This window comes from Brassica oleracea, unplaced genomic scaffold (genome assembly GCF_000695525.1).
Source record: "Brassica oleracea var. oleracea cultivar TO1000 unplaced genomic scaffold, BOL UnpScaffold01143, whole genome shotgun sequence".
NCBI classification, from domain to species: domain Eukaryota; kingdom Viridiplantae; phylum Streptophyta; class Magnoliopsida; order Brassicales; family Brassicaceae; genus Brassica; species Brassica oleracea.
In genome coordinates this window covers 18,209-25,305 of record NW_013617702.1, presented here as the reverse complement: position 1 = coordinate 25,305, position 7,097 = coordinate 18,209, and the positions used below count along the sequence as shown (strand labels likewise).

General features: G+C 34.1%; 2 long non-coding RNA genes and 1 pseudogene across 3 annotated transcripts; 1 reads left to right on the top strand and 2 right to left on the bottom strand.

Annotated features, from left to right (window-relative positions):
- Positions 1 to 421: 421 nt before the first annotated feature.
- LOC106320943 lies at positions 422 to 1,452 on the bottom strand. The gene is made up of 3 exons (XR_001265966.1): positions 1,282 to 1,452; positions 963 to 1,063; positions 422 to 855 (listed from the first exon to the last, which is right to left on the bottom strand). It is a non-coding gene; the product is annotated as an uncharacterized LOC106320943 (long non-coding RNA).
- Positions 1,453 to 1,459: 7 nt separating this feature from the next.
- LOC106320941 lies at positions 1,460 to 2,273 on the bottom strand. 2 transcript variants are annotated; one of them, XR_001265965.1, is made up of 3 exons: positions 2,033 to 2,273; positions 1,849 to 1,965; positions 1,460 to 1,581 (listed from the first exon to the last, which is right to left on the bottom strand). It is a non-coding gene; the product is annotated as an uncharacterized LOC106320941 (long non-coding RNA). The 2 variants fall into 2 exon arrangements; XR_001265964.1 differs by having other exon boundaries at positions 1,849 to 1,962.
- An 870-nt stretch (positions 2,274 to 3,143) lies between these two features.
- LOC106320946 lies at positions 3,144 to 4,512 on the top strand (annotated as a pseudogene).
- The last annotated feature ends 2,585 nt before the right edge of the window (positions 4,513 to 7,097 follow it).

Here is a 7,097-nt window from a genome sequence, read left to right as displayed (position 1 = left end):
TGATTAAAACCTTGTTGTATTGCTCTGTTTTCTATTGTTACTTGTCAGACACTCACCACTATTGAATCTGCTTAGCTTAAGAAATGAGTTGTACTCTCACTGATTCACATCATTAGGACTGGTTCGACATTCACCCCACTATACTACAACATTTGCAATAGACAGAAAAACCTATTATCACAAAACCATAAAATTAGTTTCTAAAGACAATGTTTGAAAAATGAAAAATGTTTAAAATATTTATAGGCTTATGTAAGGAAATTTGTATTTAAAGTGCAGAAAATAGAAAGTTTCTTAAAATAAGGAAAAAAATATTAATACTGAATAATTTAAATAATAGATAGTGGAGAATGAAGGGAAATGGGAATTATTTTAAAAATCATTGGTTCAAGTAGATGTTTAGCAAATTTAGAGGGGTTAATAAACTAATTAATGTATAACATTTCACCAAATCTTTTTAAAATACAAAGAAACTTCTGTTTCCAAAATACACTTTGACCCAAAAAAAAAAAATCCAAAATACACATGGTCGTACAAAGAATATTGTGAATGGCATTCTTCGGTGGTTGTGATTTGTGAATATTGTTAGATAACACATCCGCCACTGGTCACATCGATCCCATTTGTGAGCTGATCAATCTCTCTTTTGGTTTCAGAACATATTGGTTCTTCTGACTAAGGATATACCTTCTTGGGTGGTTTTGGTTTGACAGGAAGTAAATACGGTGAGTGACATGAAAAGAAAGAGTCATATGATTGTACCATTCCTTGACATGAGTTGTATTCTTCCAGCAATCTGTATTTACTTCATCACCGCCCAGGTGATAAACTCAAATGGGAATATCTTTCTCATATCTGTCACAAACCGAGATGAGATGTGAATGAGAATCAAAGCATGACATATAAATAGATGTTACATAACTACATAGTACTACCAAAATGAGGTAAGTAGTGAAGTAGACCTGCCAAAATGCCAGCGATCACATCGAATGTAAAGTTTTTAGTAACATCAAGGGGCTCTCGGCAAGATGGAGAGGGCCAAAGATCAGGGTAACCAGTCCCCCTGCATTAAAACGCATACCATACACTGTCAAAGAGTGACGTTAAAGATAGTGATAGCTCAAATTCTCAAACCCTACACAACACCATAACATGTTCTTGAGCATAAGGAGTATCATAACACAAACTTTTAATAATCTCGCCTGGAAGATAAAAACTTGTGTAACTAATAACAGTGTGGACATTAAGAGAGGGGAGCATGATTAGAGGTTTTATTTGTACCATGATTCAGCATGGCGAGGGACATCTAGTTCAGCCTAGAAATAAAATATCTAAACCATTAGAAGCATACGATCAAAACAAAAATTAACAACATTAAAGAATCCGTTTTATTATCATTCTCAGCTTAAACTATTAGGAGGTGCTTGCCATAGAAACATTCTAATTCTGGTTGACATGCCTGAGAGGGAGCAGTGATGACAAAATCATTAAGCTCCGCTATGCTCAGAGATTCCACTTTAGCATAGCTCCTCTGTGAGTCGCAAGTTGGTTGACATTCATGGTGGCCGCCATCATGCTCGCCTGAACATACGTTCAATAAACACAACAAACAGTCAAAAATGTTTAACAAAAACTTTTTTAAAAAATAACTTTGTAATATGAATTGAGAACGGCAGAAGTGTCTAAAAACTTTGCAAATTGACTCATGGACAAATGTTTAACAAAAACTTTGAAAAAAAAATTCTAATATGGATTCAGGACGGCCGATATGTCAAACCATTTAACCGGTGAAATAAATCTGGTGAAATAAATATGTTTATGAACAAAAAGCAGAGCTAAATAAAATACCTGACAATCCAGTAGGAGCATATCAACTCCCATGAACTCTCCACCACGGCGTACATTCCTGGCATCCCAGAAACGGAGCAACCCGACTTCAGCAGGGGAAGAGGAACGGCCCAGCTGCTAATCATAGAGGAAGACCGAAACATAAAACATAACTCACAGAGATTGTGAAACTATGAAAGCTTACCTTTTTATAGATGAACCTTCACAGCCTTGTATAATCAGAACTCGAATTGAATGGAGATCGTGGGTGATAGATTAATGGAGGGTTTTAAGAGGATTATCCGGTAATCGTATTCGTTTGTAATGTGAGGAAGAAGATGAAAGAACAATAGTGAAACCTAATCGTCATGAGGTCTGCAGTAGAAGAACGCTGGTTTTACCCTAGATGGAAACGCGGCGTCTCATCTGACGGACCCGATAAACGGCCTCGTCTGTAACAAATTAAAGAAGACAAAGTGAACATAAAAGCCCAAACACGTTACACACGGTAACATCAAAGCCCATCAGCCTCCATTTTAAATGAAACGATGCGGTTTAGTCGGCTGGACACGTGTCACACTGTCGACGCTCGACTTTCTGACCTGAATCCTAGGTGGCAGCACATGAGAGAAGCAAACAATTTTTTATATATATAGATAGATCTGTAACTATATACTCCCTCTATTTTTTTAATACAAATCGTTTTAGAATTGCGCACATAGATTAAGAAATCATTAATTTTTTATATTTTCTAAACAAAAACATCATTAATTATTTACTTAGCCATAAATTAATTAATAATAAAATAGAATGTGCATTATCATTGGTTATATAACATTAACTGTTAATAAATTTTACATAGAAAACTGAAAACATCATATAATTTGTAACATAATTTTTTTTCTAAAACGACTTATATTGAAAAACGGATGGAGTATTATATATTGTTTGGCAGTTAAAATTCGTTTGTTCGCATTGAGAAATTAGCAGATATATTCTCTTTTGCAGGAATATAATTCAGAATTAAGCATTACTAATTTGGTATCCAGGCAATTTTTCTTCTCTGTCAAAAATGTTCACATTGATTTACTTTTAAAACCGAAATTATAAATCTCTTAACCAAATGTATCAAACTGTCTTTTCTTTTCTTTTTTTACTTAACAACCAGTTTTTCATTTTTGCACCAAATTATTAACTAATATCACAGCAAATAGCAATTGCACAAACCATAAACTAACAAACCCCGTAAAGCCTCCTTTTAAATAGGGCAGCTCTAAGCCATTTCATGTCCAAAACATACTCAAGAACATCTTAATCATTAAGCAAAATCAAAATCTCAAAAGGAACACAAATGGATCCGAACACAAAAACAATTCTCTTTTTCGCATTGTTCTCTCTTTATTTATCCCTCTAACATTTTAGTCGCTGAACCATATACGTACGATCAAAATCCAGAGAATGGACCAGAGGGATGGAGCAAACTAGACCATCAATGGAAAATTTGTAACCATGGGAAACTCCAATCTCCAATTGATCTCACTAGGGGAAGAGTTAGTCGTGTTCATGATGAAGCATGGAAAATACACCACAAACCAGCCGAGACTGTAATTATGAGCAGAGGACACGACATTATGGTAACACTTTAAAGTTATTTTCTTAACTATATTATTATTACATTAAACATGCATGCTAATTCCTAATAATAATAATGAAATAAACAAAGGTATCGTGGAAAGGAGATGCTGGAAAAATGATGATAGATCATACGGAGTTTAAACTGGTGCAATGTCATTGGCATTCACCGTCTGAGCATACCATTAATAGAACTCGGTTTGTGTTTTCTTCTCTTCGTCTCCTTAACTAATTAATGGGTCTTCTTCACAATGTTAAAATAATTAATTTTTATTTGTAAATGTGTTACAGTTATGACATGGAGCTTCACATGGTTCACACGAGTGCTCAGAGCCAAACCGCAGTGATTGCAGTTCTTTATAAATTAGGGAGACCTAATGAATTTCTCACAACGGTATAATATCAGTATCTATTATATTTACGAAGATCGTGTATTTCATAACCTTTCTAACTGTTTTTATTCTATTTTTAATGCAGCTACAAAATGAAATAAAAACAGTGGGGAAAGAAGAGAAGAAACTAGGGATCGTGGATCCAAGAACTATTGGGTTTCACACCGACAAATTCTATAGATACGTTGGCTCTCTCACTGCTCCTCCATGCACTGAAGGTGTTATTTGGACCGTCGTCAAAAAGGTATATTTTTTCTGTGTTATTTGTAGATGGATTTTTATATATTAATCCTTTTTATTCATTACAAAATGCACAATTTGGTAGACTAAAAAATAATTTCTATATGTAATGTAGGTGAATACAGTATCAATGGAGCAACTTGCAGCTCTGAGGGAGGCTGTTGATGATGTAAGTGCTCGGAGATATTGCTAATGTGATTTCCTCAGCTGATATTGATTTAATCTATTATTACTCATCATTTAATTAATAAATTAGGGGTTTGAGAGAAATTCAAGACCGGTTCAAGACACAAATGGAAGATCGGTTTGGTTATACGAAACAAATGTTTGAATAGTTGGATTAAATTATTATGTTATCTCGAGTCTTTATTTGTTCACTTATTTGTTTTGAGCTTTTTTTTTGAATTTTTTTTTTTTAAAATTTTATCGGAACTAAGAATTAGAAAAGTCAAATCGCAAAAAAAAAAAGTCAAATCGCAAATATTGAAATACAAAATACGGAAAGTTATGCAGTGTATCATTTAGTCAGTATATTATCAAGAATTTGAGAAAATCTCACGTCAAAAAGGGTCTATCATGAATTCATGATAAAAGAGCGAGTCCAGACTCCAGACTTTGATACATAGGTTAGTGTAAGTGGATCTTCTTGTCTTTACATCATGATATTAATAACATAATTTACCTTGAATCATACCCGCATAGACCCCATTTTAGAACATTTGATCAATATCACTGTGGGAAACCTCGAGTCTGTCCCTTTTAAAGCTTTGGTTTATTTATGTCCATTTTAACCGACTGTAAAAAACGGTTGTTTTTTTATAATCCGAGGGTATTTGGCGGACCGAAGCCCAGCGCCGGACCAACCTTTTATATTGCCCCAATCAAAATTTAAAACTATGCCTTCATACATGTTTTATCAAGATCACAAAACAGTATAAAAAATAACTTAAATTTTCATTAAAAAAATCAAATTTCATAATATGTTCATAAAAAACATTGATATAAAAACACTTATTGCTGAAATATAGATCTTCTTGTATTTTTCCCTGCAAAATCATCCATTAAACTCCTATAGTCAAGTTTTTCGACCATAGCAATCTCAATTGTTATGTTTCTATTTTAGAATTAGGGTTTTAACTATTATCTAAAATATAAATTTACTAATATATTTAAAAATTTTGACAAATCTTATTATAACTAAATATGCCCAATAGATAATATTTTAACAAAATAATCTACAGATTTTCTTTTTATGTATATACTAATAATTTTTTTTTAAAATATGCCCCACTAATTTAGATGCCCTAATCCTTGGCTTGGATGGCTTCCCCTCGAGGCCGGCCCTGCCGAAGCCCAATCGACTAGTCTTCTGGGATCTGTTCACCGGTGCCGCAAAAACTTGGATTGTTCGCAATGGAAATTAGATATCCATGTTGCCTGCCACACAAACTGGTAAATCAAAAAGTTGGTAGATTTTGAATTCAGGTGCTTGGCACCTTTCCAATCCCGCTGTACCACTGGACATAATTGTGGTTAACAATTGGTTTTGAAACTCATTGGTTCCACGCAAGAAATTGAACTAAGAGAAAAAAAAATATTACAAGAGAATATGAACAGATTAATGTTAAAGAAATTATAGGGGTTAAACTTGCAGTCATGATTCTGGTTATATCCTTGATTTAACTTGCAAAATGCTTGATATATTAATGGTTGAGAAAACGAAGGTTGGCAATGGACTACGATGAAGGATCTGGATAAGATCCACTGGTTTCATGTTGGAAGTGGAGAAGTTGTAAATTTTATACAGTAATAGCTCTATAAATTTATAATGTAAAGGTGATAATTAATATTCTATTAATCTATATAGTTAATAATTTACAGTTATAATATGTTATAATATTTTTTAATGTAAAGTAAAATATATATTTTCACGAAGAATTAAATTTGGTTTAATTTTAGGGACAATTTGAAAAATAACCTGTTTATAGTTTAAATTTTAAAAAGTGCATTCCTTATTTTAGTTTTTGAAAACTACGCTTTGTTAGCTGTTAAAAGACATTTTTTTCCAAATTAGATATGTTAATAAAGAGACGGTATCAAAAAGGAGAAAACATATCGATTCAGAGTTTATGTACCGGTTACCCGAACGTGTATGAAGGTGACATTGACAAACAAAGTACCATCATCTCCTTTTAGAATTATCTTGTATTGGAGGTTTTTGCGTGGATTCCGTTGAAGCCTTGAACACTCATGAATTTGTCCATAATCTTTGTGTTGGCGCTTAACACAATTCAATTAACAAATAGTAACAAGAACATTCAGAGTGTACTTCTATCAAATCAAATTGAAACTTGCGTTAGATGAACATTTTGGTTGTGCCTTTCTATCTATACATAAGAGAAAAAGAGCCAACTCCTGAGTCAAGAACCAATGCCGAGAGAAGAACTATCGTAACAAAACCCTGAGCTACAATGTCAGGCATAAGATTTATGAAATTGATCTCCTGAGGAACTTATATATTATTCATTTTCAAGAGAGAAAAATCCAACCGCACCATGATTAACTTCAAACCTTCCACACCATGTGAAAGACACCAAAAGCAAGTAGAAGTGATTAAGTGAGGTAAGAAACGGTTTTGGTGGCTTCATCCTCCCATTCAACTCTTTCCATCCATTCTTCGTCTAAGTAAGAAAATCTTCAGCGTTGTCCTTCTTAGCTTTGTCTCCATCAGATTTATTTGCCTCAGGTACATCAGTAGATGAATCAGCTTTGGTGTGGTCTTCCTTCCAACCTTCACGCACCATCTTCTCAACAGCTCCCACCTGAGTTGTAAGGCCCTCAATCATGCGGGATTGTGTCTTCAGAGTGTTCTCGCATCTGCTCAGCCCCTCAACCATATTAGAAGTCAGGCCAGTTAGCCAACGAACTATTTCTCCTTTCATGGTCTCCACATCCAGGCCAGGGGACTCACGAGCCTTCTTGCGTGATTCTGCATCAGACTGTGTG